Genomic DNA, 19,847 nt, shown 5'->3' with positions numbered 1-19,847 from the left:
CTTGTAGGTCAGTTATTCAGAATACATAGGTACAAGGCAGACAAACATCCATTCGCAAGTGAAAATGATTGTGAATCATTTTGGAAGCCTGGCTCAGGTAAAAGATTGAGAAGCCACTTTCAGCTGCACCCTGTAAACCTAAATTACTGTTTTTCAATTCAAAGGGTAATGTTATTCTCAAGTGTGGACACTCTTACTAAAGCAAAAGTGGAAGAGGGCTTTTAAAATACAAGTAGTACAGCAGAAGTCCTTCAGATTCGGTTAAATAGAAAAGAAAAACATTTGAAGAGCAATAAACTTGTTAATATTTCTTTAAAAAGCTAATACTAAGTAATATACATTTCGAAGTTAATAAGAAACATTAAGTATAATTGCTACTGGCATCAGATCATTCAAAAAAACATACGTATAGTTCATATAGAACATAAATACAGCTTCTAGTCTTCAGATTGACATAGGGGGAAGACTTTAATCATACGGCTTGAAAGTACCCTCAGAACCTCCCGATTTCTATGCTTTTAAACCCAAAGTGATAGCTGGATGCTTAGGTAACCAACTGCCTGCAGAAAACACTCAATATGCTTATACAGCCACCAAATTAGTCACGAAAATTATATCCAAATTGCATAAAAAGCTGTAATCCAGATTCAGATCTCCGCGTTGAAAATGCCAACAAGGATTTCACTTTCCAAAGCATCCCTCAGTTCCCATTCAGTTCAATTGTAATCAGTTGTGCTCAGGACTTTGCAAAAACACATGATCACCACTGAAAACGCTTTCAAAACTATGTGCTTTGTAGTACATTTATTCTATACGTTGAATTACATGCCATAAAGTGGCTCTGTCAGGCATTCAGAGCACAGCTGTGATGAGCAAGAGCCCATGATTAATTCTGTCCTTGCTCTTCATAAACTATTTGCCTTGTCTAATTAGAAAAAAACACAATAGAAGTTACAAACATTTTCACCATTTCCAACTGGCCGTCAAAACCACAAGAGAAGCCAAGTTGCCTTTCACTAGCCGCAATGAATGACGTATAGAAAGACAAAGTCTCAAAGTTTACCCTGTTTTGTATTGCATTGTTCACATGGCCTTCCCCCCACCCCATTTTTGTTTTTCAAAAACTGTTCTGAAACCCACTGCAGCACTGCTAACGTGGACCTTTAAAAACTCACAGGAATCATTTTTTCGTGTTCTTCCTAATTTTTCAAGATTCTTTTTTTACCATCACAAACATCAGCTCAACCTCCAGAGTCCAGTTTTGCAGAATTCAGTGAATAACCAATATAAGCCAATTGTCCCAAAACCAGCACTCTCTTAAAACGCAAAAGCAGCACAACACGCAAAGGCATCGATGCCTTTAGAGGCACAAGCAATCACCAGCGTTCAGCACAGGGGTAACCTCCATCACTTTTGGAATAAACACTGATTTAGGGGAACCAGGAACAGCTCGGCAGCGTGAGGATACAGCAAACCCTGGCTGGAAGCAAACCTTGCTGCTTCAGGAACACGAAGCACATAAGACCACCCCGAGCACGCACAGGCTCTACAGTGAACTGCTGAACTCCTTAACTTACTCCAGTATCTGACACCAGAGATAACGTACGTATCTTTTGCATTTGTGTACGTCTTTATCACTAGCCATAGTGATAAAACTGGAATAAAACAAGCATATTTTCAACAATTTTCTGATATACAGTTTGACAGATACTACCTAAAGTTATCACAGGGAAGAGCACTAAACCTCTACTTAGCTTTCCATAAGTGTTTTGCAATGTATTTAGAAACCTGATTCAGGCAAAATTTAAGCCGCTAGAATAGCTCACTGGCTGTTACCTCCCACTCACTGCAGAGAGCTTGGCAGAAGCCCTCAGGTGCTTCAGCTCCATCATTTAAAGGTCCACCTGAGACATGACAACCTCAGAAGCACTATTTGAGAAACATTCATGTGAAATATCTTCATCACATCACACAAGGATTTTCAAAACCCCTTAAGCAGACATACAGTTTAATTATTATTGCTTTAAATAAAACTAAAACACCTGATCCAGCACAGTCCCTTGGCAAGGTGAAATTTAGGGCATTCTGGCTTTTTTACACTGGAAACACTACAGATTATGGCTTGTGTTTATCTAGTTTTGGTACAGAGAGCAGCACATCCTGAGCATGTTTTCTGGTGCCACACGATGACAAACGATCAGGCCTTATAAAACACTTCAGGCTGCACAACAGATTCGCAGCCAGAGCTGACAGCGGCTGCCTCTGACTCCCAGTGCAGGATCCCCGGGGCAGGAAACTGCCAAGAAAACACCGGAATTGCCCCAAATTGCTCTGAACAGGAGGGTCTCTCCCCTCCTGTCTCACACTTCTCAACACCCAAAATCTGGTTTGTTCATGCTAGGAGTCAAAAAAAAAACACCATGGAAAGACCTCTGAATCTGCTGCTGAGCTTACACAGTCCTGGCAACGCCAGAGGAGCAAGAAGCGCTGGTGCTGCCCCATGAGCACTGCGCAGCCGAGGCAGGCTGTCTTGGGGGTGACATTCCTTATAAAAAAAGAAAACAAAGCAAAAACAAATTTATCAAAGCTAAATCAAAATCCTTCTCCATTTAGAGGAAGTTTTTTAGGTTTGAGTATTTTTTTGTTTGGGTTTTTTTTTTGGTTGGTTGGTTTTTGTTTTGTTTGGGGTTTTTTGTTTGTTTGGTTTTTTTTAATTAAAAAAACAAGATTAATTCTTTGTTATTAGGCAGCCTGAATACGGAAATCTTTGTCTGCTGTAGAGAGGAGCCCAAAACGTTCCCAGAGTTTAAGTAGGTTGGTTGGACCTGGGGCATTTGTTGAGCTCCTTGAGGAAGTCAGGACAAGCTGCCAAGTCTGGATCCTGACCTGCACTTTCAAAACAAACAAACAAAAAATGTTCAGGATGTTTCAAATAACGTGCATCCTTTGTTAAGGGAGAATTTTTTCAAGCCTGATTTCACTTTCACAGCTCCGGCAGCATCTGGGACTGTGGAGGTTCAGCTGATGTATTACATGCGCAGCGGCAGCGCAGGGTTTTCTGCCTTTGAACCTTGAGGAGTCCTTCCAAGCGGACGCTGTCAGTCGTCGGGGCTTTCAGACTGGCAGATTACCCATTCGGACGCAGGCCTGTCATGGATTAGATAAATAGAGCATTTTGCAGCACTCTGCGACTTGCTGCGAAGCACGAGAGAAAACGTGCGGTGAAGCCATTCACGTCCATAAGCGAGGGGCTGCCGGCAGGCAGGGAGGGCAACCTCACAGGGCTTCCCTAAACCCAGCCTTTGTAGGCGTAGAAAAGAGCCACCTACACCAGAGGCACCTCAGTGCCCCAAGAGAAACCCGCTCCGCTTCATTACTTTAGATGAAATCCTTGAAACAGACACCAGAGATAAATGCAACTAGGAAAACACACACTTAAAAAGCAGGAAAATATCATAAACCTTATCAAACAGTCCTGGGGAACGGGATGTAAAGTCACAAGTCATTTTCTGGAATTCTGAATCTTATCTAAAGAAAGAAAGATTGCCGTTTCTTTAATCTACAGACGAAAAGGAGCCAGCTGTACATCTGAAAATCAGCTGCGTATTGATCCCGCTCCTGTTAATATTCATGAAGCTATATCGTAAGACTGGAGATTTTAACACAGTGCCCCCGGACTCTAAATCAATTCCCATTGATTTCAATTGGCTTCTCCCATCCAAGCATCGACCTTACCCCTCCCTTGGAAACACGCTCTCAAGGTCCTTTGAAACACACTTGCTGTATAATGAACTCTGAAGGATTGCATGTGCTTATTGGTATGTTCTTTTCTTCTCCACCCGTTGGGCTTTGGAGGGGGTGGATACCATTATCTGATTTGATGTGAACATTTAAAAATTTGAACCTACGCCCCACAGGGCTCCCATCAGTTTCTAGAAGCCAGAATAAACTCTTTCTCTTCATTTAGATTTGTCTGAATAGTTCAAGGCTCATGCGGTCATCTAACAAAACTGCATTTCTTGACACTGCCTGCTTCCAGGAGAAATATATACTGAAACATTTCTGCTTTCTGTTTGGCAGATTTCTGGGGACTACAGCTAAAACAGGTTTACAGGAGTGGCTGATTCGCAGAGTAGAGGGTTGAAGGGTGAACTTAATTTGCTCCTCTCTCTTAAAATGCTGGGCCCTCGGGTCTGACATTGCTCTCTGCTGAACTTTCCAGCACCTGACATTCAAGTCTTTTCAGAGTGAGTTATGAGGAGTTAAGGAAACTCAGCAAATAAGCAGATACATGCCAAAGCTGGTGCCTACATTAGGACTTTACATCTAGATGTTCATTATTTCACTTAAGCGCACAAAGCAGCGGCTGGCTACCTGTGCTTCCATTTGTGACTCAAATGCAAAATGAAGGAAAGCACATTTAAAAATTAGACCTTTTTCTATCAAAACATGTAATTTTCTGAGCTTTCACTTCCCCAGATGATAAAAAAAATGTACTAATATTAACAGTCCTTAACCATACGTAAGTATTGGACAGCCTGGTTAGCTGCTGTCTGAACAACAGGTCTCTGCGTGACCGCAGAGCTACCCCTCAGCTTCGCTTATAATGAGAGTGATTTTCTTTATGACACCAGGCAACACCACAGCCAAAATGACAACCCTTCATATCCAATTTGTTAAAAACTCAGCTGAATACATGCAAGGTTTTCTTCCTGCATTCAACTAGCCTCCCTTCTCTGGTACTTTATTTGCATATTAATTATCTGTGTCTACATCTTAGTTGTTTGCACATACAGTATTTGAAAATGATGCATTTAGCAGCTATTAAAAATAAAGATTTTAGGTTGAGAATACCATTATGACCAAATGGCTTTTAAAAACTTAAATATATGGGTTTTGCCATATAAGTCTAAATATCTGAACTTAATGTAATGCTGGTTTCTAGCTGCCCTCAAAAGGCTTTCATATGTAACTGATTGAGTTACACTTTGTCAGTACCAATCAAACAGCAGGATTTTACTTGTATCTTTGAAAAACATGAATCAATAATATATAGGTTTGTAGTGGGAGAGTCGCATCTGAGATCCCCCAAATGTTATAGCCCCCGACAGGGCTATCAGCCATCCCAAACCAGAAAAACACCGTCACCGTCATTCCAAAATTGTATCTATGATGAAGCCGACTAGCATGGAAATCTAGAATTACCAACACTAATCAGGGTTGTAAAAATAAAAACACAAAGGAAAAACTAAGCATCTTTTTTTGTTGTTTTTCTTCTATGATTCATTCTCCTTTCCAGTCTTGATACTGTACACTAAGGAAACGCAGATACTGACCCTTTCACGAAGGTTTACTGTAACCTCCCTTTCTTTCTCTCTGTAGTGATACTCTTTTTATCATTATGTAAAAAACCCATGTCCCTTGAGAAAAGGCACCTCAAACCGAGCCCTGCTCTCTCTGCGGAAGATCACAAAGTTGAACAAACAGCTACGCTGCGTCAGGGTAAAGGAACAGCAGATTTCAAAGCTGCGAGACCTGGAACCGCAGAGGACAGCAAACAGCCTCCTCTGTGGCTCAGGGACAGCAACACAGGGGGATTTTGTTTGGTTTTAAACTCCACTAAGCTCCAGGGAGTGGCTGCGAGTTTGGAGAAAAGATTTGGATCAGTCCTTAGCACATCAGTCTGCCCGTTCCCCAGTACAAACCGGGGAATACGACACAAAACCGAACCCCGATGTTCGGGGAGAACTTTTAGTGCCGAGCCTGTTGGTGATATAACCCTGGTAACCTCAACGCAGACAGAGAATGAAGCTCCGAGACTACACACACCCCTTTCCTAGAATCACAGAATTGCTTTGGTTGGAAAGAACCTTTATGATCGTCGAGTCCAACCATTAACCCAGCACTACCAAGGCCACCACTAAACCATGTCCCTCAGCACCACATCTACTCGTCTTTTAAACACCTCCAGGGATGGTGACTCCACCACTGCCCTGGGAAGCCTGTTCCAGTGCTTGACAACCCTTTCAGGGAAGAAATTGTTCCTGATCTCCAATCTAAACCTCCCCTGGTGCAACTTGAGGCCGCTTTCTCTCATCCTATCACTTGTTACCTGGGAGAAGAGACCATCACCCGCCTCACTACACCCTCCTTTCAGGTAGTTGTAGAGAGCTATAAGGTCTCCCCTCAGCCTCCTTTTCTCCAGACTAAACCACCCCAGTTCCCTCAGCCGCTCATCACACTTGTTCTCCAGACCCTTCACCCGCTTCACCGCCCTTCTTTGGACTCTCTCCAGCACCTCAATGTCTTTCCTGTAGTAAGTGGCCCAAAACTTTCGCAGCTTCCTGAGATCTCAGTGCGAGATGCTGCTCGCACGCCCCGCTCCGTTTCGCTTTTCCTTATGGAAGGGCGCGCTCCCGCGTGCCTCCCTCCCTCCCTCCTGCCGTTTTCCCTTTTCTGCAACCTCCTTCCTGGCTCCCAGCAGCTTCTGCTATCGCTTTCGCCATCAGAGAAGGCCGGACATCGCTTTGCTGAATGGGAGGAAGGCTCTGTAATTAACGGGATCCTTTGCTGTTTACATAAACACTTAAACTATACAGACAGCTGAAAGGTCAGCTCCAGCTTCATGGGGCAAATTAAACTGAATTCAGGCGGATTATTACAGAAAGCCATTTAACTAGCGAGGTGCTGCTCCTTTTGAAAAATATTTGAGTTTTCCTTTGAATACTACTGCTGTTCTGAATTTAAAAAGAAAATAAAAAAGGAGCTTTAAATGTATTTAACAAACCAACCTACAAGAAACACATGAAACAATAGAGTGTAGCTGGTTTGTGAGCAGGACTAAATGAGTATAGGAGTGGGAAAGTCAGAGTATTATTTGAGCATTTTGAGTGAATGTCCTTCAGTTATGAATTGTCTTGCTGCTGTCTTCAAACACTTGAAGAAATTACTTTACTAACAGGACCATTTTCTGAAACAAGTGATGCTTAAGGATAGCGTGAAAATAAACTTATAATCTTAATTTATAGGTAGGTGAACTAAAAAATGATTGAGAAATTATACACAGACAACAGAAATCAGGAAAAGGGCACCCGGTGTGCTTTGTTGTCAATTCACCATAAGGTTCATTTCAAAATAGCTCAAATATTCATGACAGTTTCTCAAAAGGCGTTGTTTCAGAATTATTTACAAAACCAGAAATTTAATGGAGATTTATTCTGAATAAAATAATAAATTAGAGTTTAATTACCGTTAACTGGAATCTGGAAAAAACATCTGTTCTTATTTATACATCAACCACAGCAAGCCACACTCATGTCAGTCATCTTCAGAACAACACTGGAGCCTATAGTCCAGCTTTAAGGACTTATTTAAGCACCACTCACGACTACGGGGTATAAGAACATGCAAAAACTGTCTTTGAGTCAGGTCGTCATCAAACGACTGCTGAGCTTTATGAGCCAGAGAGCTACACAACAATAACAGTGCACAGCCTGCACTTGTGTCTGCAACAGAGTTCAGCCTTGACCAACCTTAACCTACAAGACTATGTTCCTGAAACTTGCTGAGTCAAGAGTCTTAACAGAAAAGGGGGATTAAAAACACAAACAGGAAACAATAACAACAACAAACATTCCTTGGAGATTAGTTCAAGATTAATAAAGGAAACTATTTAAACACCTTGAGTCCCTCTTGTGCTGTGTTTCTATTACCAGTTAAGCAAACTTACCAATGGCACATCTCATAGAAAAGAAATCATTGAGCTTATTCAGCTGAATGCTATGTCATATTTTAAAAGTTGTTTTGAAATACTTTTAAATGGAAAAGCCTCAGAAAACCTACGTTTCACTATGTTTGATAGAGAGACACAAAGTAGGAGAAGAGAATCTTGCCTACCTACCCACTTAATATGTTATAATTAGAGATGAGGAGGCAGTGTGAACATCTAAGCCAGGTGTGATGCAGGATAATAATTTAAGCTCAAGATAAAGCTGTAGGTATAGAGAGAAGTGGGATTTAGATGCTTGAAACTGCCAAATGAAAAAATCTCTAAGTAGAGATTTCCCTAAAGTCAGGTGTTCCAATGTCCCCTTTCAGATGACACTTTAAAGATAACACTGTTTTGCAAAGTCAGGCTTATACCCAAAGCAGAACAAACCTTTACAGTTTTTATTCATATCTTCAATGGATTGATCTGCAGGTGTAATGTTGCCACCTGCCCGCCCTCTCCTTTTCTTCTGACATGAAACTGAAAAGAACCTTTCTATTGGAGAGTCCTCCATGCTGCTTCATCTGATCCAGGGGGGGGAATATAAAATGAAGATGCCTGCCCCTGACAGATGCTCATGGGTTTTGCATCTCTGCCACAGTGCCATGACAGATTTTAAATTTTGATAATCCCTTTTTAGCCCTTTCAGACTAAGGCCATACCATGCCACAGCTCAAACAAACCCAGGTCCTGTCGGCCCATGTTCATACAAATAGCCCAAACCAAGATGATTTATTTACAACAGTTAATACAATTGGTGGTAACGACTTTACAGGCAACCTCTAAGTGCAGGCAAGATGAAAAATTTACTAAATTGGAGTATAAAAATTCATAAGAAAATGTACAGAATCAATATTTCATGGGACTTGCTTTACCTTGCCTTACACAAATCTACTCCAGAGCTCACATTAAAATTTAAACCAGCTTTGTGTGACAAGTTCAAATGCTGGGGCTGTTTCGTATTAGTTTAACTTCAGAGGGTATTTTTTTTGTTTTGTTTGTTTCATAAATTGGAAAAAAGCACTCGGGGAACTGCACAGTTTGAGTGCTTGTGTGCTTCTTCTATTTTCCTCCTTTCTTTTAAGAATAAACTAATTGCTGGCATAAACAGGGAGGACATTGCTTAAAAAAAAAAATCCTAAAATACCTTCACATTCTCTTTAATAGAGTCTAGGAAACACTGCTTAGGAATAATACCTGAAGAATACTCTTAAGGGCCCCAAGTCTAGGAACAGGGCATGAAAAACCCCACCAGTCAGTTTTTGTGAAGCACTCCTATAGGAACATACAGCTGCGGGAATGCCTGTAAGAAAGCTGAGTGCCTGGCACAGCTCCCGGGGCCCCGACATCTCAGCACAACCCGTGGAAACTCACCCACCGAGTTTAGGTGCTGGAACAGTCTTGGAAAACCTAGTGCCAACCATGACACTTCATACTGCTGAAAAACTGAGACTGTTGTTGCATAATTTGCGGGGTGCCAAGTTATCTCAGGAGGGGTGTCTCTTCTAACCTTAGGGAGCGTGTTGAGAAGATTTAATTTATTCATGTTCACTTCATCAGAGGGACCAAGTCCTGGGTTGGCCTTGGAAGAACGAAACATCTTTCACTGCCAAGATGTCCATTTGCAGTAGGTTGGAAACACAACAGCAGCACGGTGTTGTGGAAACCATGCACTTGATGTTTTATTCCATGGGTTGTTCACAGCCATGTGCAAGTCCTGTCCTTTGCATCAGCCTACCTGACCCTGTTTGCATGATTTTGAAGTTTTATGCACCTCTTCTCTTGACATAAACCAGTTTGTCCAGAAGAACAAGTAAGATTTCTTTCTCTTTGAAGATAACAGAAAGGAATGATTAAAAATCACCTCCTTGATGTTTGCATATGGTTCACAAATAACAGAAGGAAAGGATGGAGCCCAAATATAAAGAGAGGGGGCAGGGGAAAAAAAAATCAACTGCAAGTATTTTATTTGTGCCTGCATGCTCATATATATTCTGTTGTGGTTCACTATAAATAAAAACAATCACAGATGTTTTTGAAGGACACCAAGTACCCCTGGAAAAGGATATCTGTGCTACTGCACTCTCAAATTCCACAATACTATTTTCATCAGTTCGAACAAAATGTGGGGCCAGATTTTCACTTTACCTGTGCAATTGCATGTGAAAACGGGGTTAATTATATAAGCAACTAATTGGAAGAAAAATAGTATTTGCACAATTTAGGAGAAAAAATGAGTATAACAACTTATTCAAATATATGACCCTTAAGGGCAACCTCAACTTGTCCTTGTTGACATTATCCTACTGGATAAAAAAAGTCTGTACTCTGCTAGTTATGATGTTACTTAAACATTACCCAGTTATTAAAAATAATTCTTTCACTGGCACAAACAAGTGTGCTAGAAAATGTTAATGTTCACTTTCTAAAGTTAACAGCAGACTTCAGCATGTTAGCAAAAACTGGTGATCATTTATTACTTATTATACTGTAATTCATTAAGGTTGTAAGAAATATTTAGATACTTAATTGGCATTTAACAAGATAGCTATAGAGAGTAAATGAGACATTAAATCCTCTTCTAAAATGCCCATTAGGTTTGCTTTGGAAATTAATTGATCTAATTCACTTGCTGTAAACCACTGTGGTCTGTGCCAGTTTAGAACTTTGAGATATTAATGACAGACAAAACTAAAGATGGTGGGTGTCCTCACCCAGAGCTAGATCAAAGGCTGATACACTGGTCACCGGTATTTATGATCCTAGTGAACAGACCGATAGGAAGCATTTATCTTCAACGGCTGCTACTCATCCCCTGGATCTCAGCCACAGCCACGGTTCTCCTGGGCACCATCCACACTGCCGGAAGGGCTCTCTAAACGCTGCAGGGCTGCATTTACCATCCCGACCTACAGTTTCAGGTTTTGTTAAAGTCTGATCTCAGCCTGCAACCCCAAATGAAATGTGTAAACTTAGTGGATTTCTACCTTTAGAAGCCCCCACCTCGCCTTCAGATGTCCTCACATCTCTGAAAATGCATTTTTTCATAAAAGCTTATATTTTCAGAGTCCATTTCCTCTTCATTCTATTTAATAAAACTGTTATCCCTTAAATGAGAATATACAGCAGGGGAGAAAATGCAACAGCCTTTGCAACTCGCTGCTAACTTCTGCTTCTCACCAGTCTGAAGCAATGTGATAAAACCCCAGGAGAGTCCTAACCCTTCTGCTGAAGCCTCCATTAGTATTTCACATCTGTACATGGAGACACTCATATCAATCACAACACTATGCGTGAGCCATATTCCTTAATTGTTAATAAAGTGCCTTGAGGTCCATCAGCTTCTGCCTAATAGATATTAAATACTTCTTACATTTTCAGTGACTATCTCTAGGCAATTTGTTGCTCATTTTTAAGAATAAAAGACCCTCAGTGTTTATCCACTATTAAATATCTATTTTGATCCCTTATAAAGTTTTGAGCATGCTTTGATTAATTCCCAGAAAACGGGGGAAAGCACGGGGGGCTCTAATGCTTTCGTAACACCACCAGCAATATGAGACTTGCACACAATTCACATTTGGGTTCAAAAGGCTTCTTTCAAACTGAGACCTATAAATTTCATGAGAGAAAACCCAATATCTTGGCCTCAGTCTACATCTTTATCAGATCTAAAAATATGTTTAAAAGAGAGAGATTAGTTATTTAAGGCCAGAATATAAATTTTTTTTCATGGCTCTAGAAACATTTGCATTCCTTGGGGATAAAGTTAAATTCACTGAGACAGTCAATTACCTTCCCATGGTGGTGTTACCATATGCATCAAGTCATGCCTACTGCTAAGAACACAGCCACTCTGAAATACAGAGACATGCAATTTCTAACCAACGTAACCATGCCGAGGACACAATCTAACAGCAAAATCCACTTTTGGTCAGGCAGCTCTTTAGGTTTCTTACTGCGATAGGAGACGCTGGAATATGAGGCCAAGAAGGACAAAATGTTGCTGGCTTCGCTGGAGGAAGTTTGCCAACATGTTTACCAGGAGACCAACACTGACAAAACCTCTGAGAGCTGACAAGGCCACAGGTACGTCTTTCTGTCAAGGACTGTTTACAATTCATGAAGGTCAGGCTCTTCCTCTGGCGTAAATAAATCTTCTTCACCGACTGCAGCAGAGAGCCACCAGTATACACCAGTGGAGGAACTGGCTCCTTCCATTCCAGGAGTCCCATTGCTGACACTAGGGTAGCAGCAATCAGCACACAGATTCAGACACAGCCAACCGCTCTCCCTTCACTATCAGGACAATTGTCTTTCATGTTTATTTTTTTTTTCCTCTCTCCAGGGAAACATCAAGGACCTACTATTGAATTTTTAAGGTGGCTCATTAGTATCCAATAGCACCACAGTAGCACCAAGTGCCTGCTATGAAGGATGTCTTCAGTTAGGGAGAAAAGCACCAAAGCCCTAGCAAGAAGACGCCCAGAACCTCCCAATATATTGCCTGAGAAAATGTTACACAGCCTATAAGTTCCACAAAGCACTCCACAGTGGTCATTTTCATAGCAAATACATTCTAAAAAAAACCATACCCCCCCAAGAAAAAACAACACTGGGAACCAACAAAATTAATTATATCCCCTCATCCAGTTTTGAAATTACCATTTGTGATAGAAGACTTGCATTTCGCTGAGCCTGGCAGCTTTTTCTATCTGCCAAGTCATGTGTGTGCCCCTCTTTTCAAACGGCATGCCCTTTGCCTCACAGGGCACTGGAGGGTTAATCTTGTCATCTCAAGATCTTTCTAAGATGCCAGCCAAGCTCATCATCAATTTGACACAGATGTCTTTTGGGGAATCTGGGTTGCTCTTTCTGGGAGCTCTGTCCATTTGATGGACAGGACGCTGTGCTGCAGCTGCCCCATCAGAATCCTTAGCTACGTCTGCTGTCGAAATAGCCGAATTAAACATTTAGAGCTGCAATTAAATCTAAAAAAAAAAAAGCAGCAAACATGTTTACAGAACTTCATAGCTAATTTATAAACTATTTTATTCAAGCTCCCATTTTGTTTAACTGCTTTAATTCGTAGAAGGAACGCATCTCTGATTGTGCAGGGCGATGGATCAGGATTTGCCCAGGGACAAGTAGTGAAAAATGCAAGAGGCTGAGCTGACATCACTGGGGTAATTTTTGACATGTATCTAGTTTTAAACAGCTGCTCAGAAAATTAGGGACATGTATTTTTTAAAAGTTTGTCAGTGTGTGTGTCTGTCACAAGTGCTTATCCTTTCTGGCAAGAAGAAATTCAGATTGAAAACAAACGTTCACAGTGAACGGACAGGTACGTAGGGATATTTCCTACTTCACACAGATAAAATGGTACAAACATACCCCTCTCTGCACTCATGTTTTGACCTTTTTTTTTTCATGCTGGATATACAGAAAATACTTTTCAGTTCAGGTGGCAAAAAAATCCTCACCAGACACCTATGCACACAGCTGGATTTTCAGAGATGCTAAAAATAAACATCCACAACAGTTTTACAGCAAATATTCTACCTCTGCTGAAGTCAGTGAAGTTCAGGGCTGAACACAACCCAATGTGAGCTTTGCTGAAAATAAGTGGCTTCAGTTCACTGTGGTTCATGGGAAGCCTGTTTTATTTTATCTGAGCTTGCAACCCTTGAATTTCAGAGTCTGAAAGAACTTTAGGCAAAAACTAGCAATCAAGGCACGTCGAGCCCATGCACAGCCTGTGGTTTGCGACATAGGTTTGCATAAAATTTCAGTGTGGTTTTTCCACCAAAAACAAGACTGAGGTTTGACTTCATGCACACAAAAAGAGCTCAAGAATTGTCCAGGCTTTGGGGTTTCAGAACAGAAGCCTCCATGTTTGCTGGCACACACATGCTTTCAAAACAATGTTATTTGCGATACAGGCTGTGATTCCAAGAAGCATCAGCGGGATTATCAGAGAATTCAGGACGCATGGGAACACCAACTGCAATACAACATAAGGAAGAGATTTGCAGCCGGACTAAGCTACAGTGAACACAAACCCCTTCAGCCAAAAAAAGAACATCCCTGTAGTGTAGTGTCCTTTTTCTTTTTGGCCTCAAACTACGCAGCATCGTTTGACTCTCCAAGGTTTCCCCATGTGAACAGGTCCCACATATGCAGTTTTTGGCTACTGCACATCTCAGCCAGCATCAACCAGGCCAGGCACTGGGCTCCACCTGCGTGCTGAACCCCTGCAGAGGCACAGCTGGGGCAACCAGAAACAAGCACAGACCAGGAATCATGAAGGAAATGAAAAGCTTCACCTTTCTTTGCTAGACAGAGCCAAAGAGACATTTGCATATGTCTTTAACGTTTGCCTGTATGTCAGAAAGCTGCCCCTGCTGTCCAGCCGTTTCACAGTTCACTGTTTACTCCCTCCACTGTTTAAATTTCTTTTTCAGGACCTTGTGGATTCACACTCTCTCCTGGCAACTCAGCAAGCTTGGTCAGACAAGAAAACTGAAATATTTTCCCAGCAGCTCTTATCAGGAAACAACATGTCAAACAAGATGAAACTAGCTCTCCATTCTTGGAAGCTTTACTACAATTCCCCCTATGCTCGCAGAAGCAATGTTAACACTAACCAGCTACACAGCCACGGAGCGTAAATACGGGCTTCCCTCCCAAGTAACAAGTCCTGTAAACGCTGTCTCTGCGCTAAGCCTGTGCGGGCTCCTCCATCCTACCACTTGCCCACTGATAAACATCTCCACAGGGGTCTATACACTGTGTTCTTTCAAATCTGCCTGGGGAAAAGGCACACAACTAGAGTCTCCCCTGAAAAGCATCCCTGTCTCACACCTCTCCATGGCCTTGCTCTAAACCTGCAGCTCTCGTGTTCTCCTACACGGACCAGAGGCCAACGTCAGGATATTTGCGTAGGGAACAGCCAAGGTGGGTGGGATAAAGGGGTGGCAGCTCTGTAAGTGACTGCAGAAGCAGAGGGGAGGATGGGAAGACACTTGGTTTTCTGGGACTCTGGAAAAGTCAGCAGCACAAAGGGAGGTAAATGGAAAAAATATGTAGATGCCCACCTGGCACCAAATCTATTACACTATTTATGATCGTTGTTCTTCCTGCTTGGAAGCAGGGACGTGAGCGATTATTGACCCCTTTAAAAATACATGTCCACTGCTAAATAAATAAAAAAAAAACGCAAGTGTTTTCTGGTCTATGAGATGTCTCCAGCTTTGGGCTTGTTTTATTAATCCCATTTTTAACAGTACAGCACGAGGGAAAATGAAGACTAGGGGTTAAACGAAGGCTGATAAACAAAGCAGAAACACCTAATCTGGTATGCATCTTGGTTCCGAATCCTTCTTCCAAGATTTGTTTTTTTTTTTTTGTTTGAACACTGGGGTCTTTCTGAATCCAAGATCCCTTGTTTACGCCAGCCAGAACAACACTCAATCATGGTCACCCTCATTATGTCGTTTGATAGGGCCTAAAATATAGAATTAGGACAGTTTAGGATCCTGAGTCTCCAGGGCAAATTAACTAATGCTATAAATTAAGAACTCCACTCACGCCAGCAACCACATCTTCCAAAGCAAGCAGCAAAACACAGCCCCTAAGTATTTTGCTAAGTGCTTGTCTGTACTAGACTGTGGGGTTGAAGTAATTATGGGTTGATAACGCTGGAATTTATTAGGGACTGGATGGTTTCTGAATTTGTTGGGAAGCCAGGAAACATGGAAGCAGAACACGCATCTGGCTGGGGGTGTTGGCCACGGTGTGAGAGGCAGCAACGTGGAACCCACCAAACAAGTACTCGCATGCAATTCCCAAGTTACAAAGATCTGTTGCCACATCTATGTGCACCGTCAGGGTTCTTATGGCACACAGGCAGGGTAAAAGGACATCAGTGCCTTTGAGAATACAGCCCAGATTTCTGAGCCTAAGAAACTGAGGGCAGAATGGGGCCCAAGGTGCTGCTCGCAGGCTTCTTGTTCTCTTCCCACTAAAACTAGCACGTTCCCCCCCAGTGTCAGCCTTCTTCCAAACATAGCTGACAGCTTCTGCCACAGTTTGTAAAGTGACAACTGCTGAAACTTACGCTATTAGTGCAGATAATAGAGCCATCACATGGAGAGCGTTCCTGTTTTCCATGTTGTCAGAGTAATTTGTTTTGCTGTTCAGGATAAGTTCTACCAAGCATAAATATTTATGTCTGTGTGGTTGTCAAATACCTTAATTAGGAAGTACACCTAGAACTAGGCTGGGTTTAATTGAATCTTTGAGCTAGCTAGACATTTTCAAGACTTCAGCTGCTTGTCATATACATATATTGGACTGGACCTCTGTTGGGATAGGATTTCTTTAGAGAAAAAAATCTCATTTTCATTATTTGGGGTATTCTACTAAATGTAATAGCTGCTAACACTGCAGGACTAGCTACCCACAGCTAGAAGAACCCATAAAATACCTGGAGAAGGAGTAACAAACCAAAAAGAGGGATAGCGAGATTCCCTATGTTGCCCTCTTCTGAGTCAAAGCGCAACGCAGCACAGCATGGCCCAGCCAGGTCATCGAGCCAGTTCAGTTACTGGAAACATCACAGCACTCCACAAGAGCTAATTTTATTGACAAAAAGCTAAATTAGTGCAGGTGTGCTGCACTGCAGAGGCTTCCAGTACTATATTAAAGCTAGTCTGGATATTACTGCCAATGGCTCCCAATTTATTTGCCTTGGGTACTGCTGGAAGCAACAGTAAGTGTCAAGAGCAAAATAAATACCAGCAGCACCCAGCTGCTAGGTCCCATGCTTTTTCCTAAATCTCCAGTAAGGGACTTTACACTCTTCATGTGACTGCCCCTCTTCTGCCATTTTACCCACCTCCCTAAATTAGGATTTCACCCCATGTCCTTCCTTACAACCCTTCCTGAAACTGGAGCCATCAAGTCTATAACCTCTGTACAGCACAACCCATTTCACAAACCCTGGACTATACCTGCCCCACAAGAACAAGTCCTGGCAAGCTTTAGGCACCACCACACACAGTTCAAAAAGACAGACCAGAGGCAGGAGATGCTACTTCGCACAGCAACAAGCTGCAGCCCCATCCTTAACTGCCTTCAGAGAAGTTCTTACCTTGGAACGGTTATAAACAGGAGAGTCTCTAGATGCCAAGAGCTGCTGCTGTATCAGTGCCAGATGCTTCCCTGAGCACTGAAGGCATAAGTACCCAAGTATCACAACTTCTTTAAAAAGTTTTTAAACACAGAAGACACCTAAAAGCCAAGAGCTGGTATCCTCACCTCAGATATACAGGAGACAGCACCAAGCTCCTGCTCTAAATGAGGCAGGGAGGAGGTTTAAACCCCAGCCCCCATGTAGCAGGTGAGTGCACTAATCACTTTGTTATCAGCTCAGTCTTCATTTGCCCCACCTGTGTTTTACACACAGGTGCAGATCTCACAGATTGGGACTGACAAGCAAGCACTTTTCACAGAAATAGGGGGTTGTATCATTCCTTGATGGCAGCGTCTTTTTTACTTGCACAGATTTTTACGATCATAACAAATCATTATGAGCCTCTAGCCAGGTTCCTTGCTGGGAGCACTGCATACTGCTCGGCTGTGGTTTCAAAACACAAAGAGCTGTCACAGGAGGAGCCTCAGAGGAGCTCGATTCAATTTCCAGGTTAGCCACAGACTTTTTACATGTTTGTGGGCAAATCCTATTCCATCCCTTTGCCTCAGTTTCTCATTCTTCCCACGGGAGATACTGTGAGGGTAAATTCACCGCTGCCAGCAAAACGTGGATGGGCTGTTATTCAGGGGTACTTGAAGACAATCACTTACATCATGATCCTACTCCACATTAAAAAAACAAAGAATAAGACACAAGTGAAGTCTCTACAAAGCAGCACAGCATGAGCCCTCTGTGTAATAAAACAACAGTAACTCTCAAAATGGCTACCCATCTCTGCAGAGGACACTTTTTAGGATTTAGAAGTGTTATATATCAAAAATAAGATCCCTCTTCTAAAGTCCAACCCCACAAGGCTAAGAGCATACAGCTCAGCTGGGGATTTCGCAAGGGCCAAGAAGTTAGAAAATGACTTCATTTTGTGATGGTTTTGTGTTTGGGACACCTAATCTCCAAAAATTACATAAAACTGTATTAAACGCACTTCACACACTGTACTGAATACCCATCAAATGATAACAGCTGTCATCATACTGCCCTGGTCTGAATTTGAACCTCAAAGCTCTCAGTGAAATAGCGTTTATCAAATATATATCTACAGAATACTCCAGACAGAGAAAGCTATCACTGTGTAATCACGGTCTGTAAAACAGCTGATGACTTCAGTATGCTTTTGCTACTCTTTAAATAATCCCCAATTCCTCTCAGGAGCATTAAAATCCATCCTTTGGAAAATAAAGTAAGATACAGTATTAATAAAAAGTTTGAGCACTCTGCTCAGTTCAGTTGCATTTCTATTGACCGTCACACATTCAAAAAACATCAGAGGAGGTTGGTCCTCTAGAGACCCCACCACGACTGCAGAAGAAAGCCTTGGCAATTATGTAAAGGCACCACGCTCCTGTTTTATTTAGCAGAGAGAGCGGTTTTTTTCTTCTTACGGCCCTTTTGTGCTCCCAGATGTTTTAATTACTGAGGAAAGGGAGCGGATGATTCTGGCCATATGTCTCCATTCCGCATAAATAAATATTGTCGCCAGCCCAGCTAAGTTTCGCAGAGCTGTCGACGATCCCGCTGACACTAAAGCTGTCGGGCCCGATAAGCATCTTCAATCCTTCAGTGAGCATGCTAATTCCAGGAACACTGAGACTGATATCCCATGAAAATATTCAATCTAGAAACAATTAGGCTCATATTGCTGCAAAATGGTACCTCTAGGAATTTGGGTGCTCGCTTGATTGGAGCCTCGAGCACAAGCTTTAAGTGGAGACGCTGACGGGAATGAGCAAGGAGGAGAGAGCAGGTGAAATGGTCTCTTTGAAGCAGCAGTTACTGCACCATGTGTTGAAGTTGCCGTGGGCCACATTTGCCTTTCTCTGGCCCATTCCCAGAGTCTTGGGGCACATCAACTTAATAAATAAAGGGATTTAGTCACAACCGTGTTATAACTTTCGTGATTAATGCGTGCAACATCAATTGTTTTTATTGCAGTGCGTTTTGAAATAAACAATGGTCAGGCTCTGTTTGTGCTAGACAGCATGAAAACACAGTTGCAAACCTTCCCTTAGCAGCTTTCAGCCTAAATAAACAGTCTAATATATCCCCAAGAAAAGAATACACAACCACAGTGACTGCGGGTGGTTGCAAACAAGTTGTGAAAGCTGTTAAGCAGAAGGGAGTAATTTAAGAGGGAAAGAATTAGCTAAATGAACTGACAAGGAAGAGGGAGGCAGGACAGGGCAGCCAGTGATGATGTGAGACTGTGAACATCCCCCCGTTTTACTACGTGAACACAGCACCGACACCCCCCAACAGTCCCGAAGGCCCCACTGCAGCCAGGAGTGGATGGGCCTCGTGGCAGGTGCTGGAGGATGACAAACGACGATGCTTTTCAGTCAAATGAGAAGCTATTTCAAAAGCTGAAGTTCCAGTAGCTGAAGGAGCTACAGGAAAGCTGGAGAGGGACTTTTTACAAGGGCATGGAGTGACAGAACAAGGGGAAACAGTTTTAAACTGAAAGAGAGGAGATTGAGATTAGATATGAGGAAGAAATTCTTTCCTGTGAGGATGGTGAGACACTGGCCCAGGTTGCCCAGAGAAGCTGTGGCTGCCCCCTCCCTGGCAGTGTTCAAGGCCAGGTTGGATGGGTGCTTGGAGCAACCTGGTCCAGTGGAAGGTGTCCCTGCCCATAGCAGGAGGGTTGGAACTAGATGGTCTTTAAGGTCCCTTCCAACCCAAACCAATCTGTGATTCTATGACAACAAATGAAGGTACTGGCAACACAAGTACAATCCTAATTTCCACAATCAAGCAAATACATCAAAATCTCAAAGTTCTTTTAAAGCAAAAATACTTTTTTGTTAA

The sequence above is a fragment of the Nyctibius grandis genome, chromosome 28 (genome assembly GCF_013368605.1).
Source record: "Nyctibius grandis isolate bNycGra1 chromosome 28, bNycGra1.pri, whole genome shotgun sequence".
In the NCBI taxonomy this organism is placed as follows: Eukaryota; Metazoa; Chordata; class Aves; order Nyctibiiformes; family Nyctibiidae; genus Nyctibius; species Nyctibius grandis.
Note: the sequence above shows the minus strand (reverse complement) of the source record.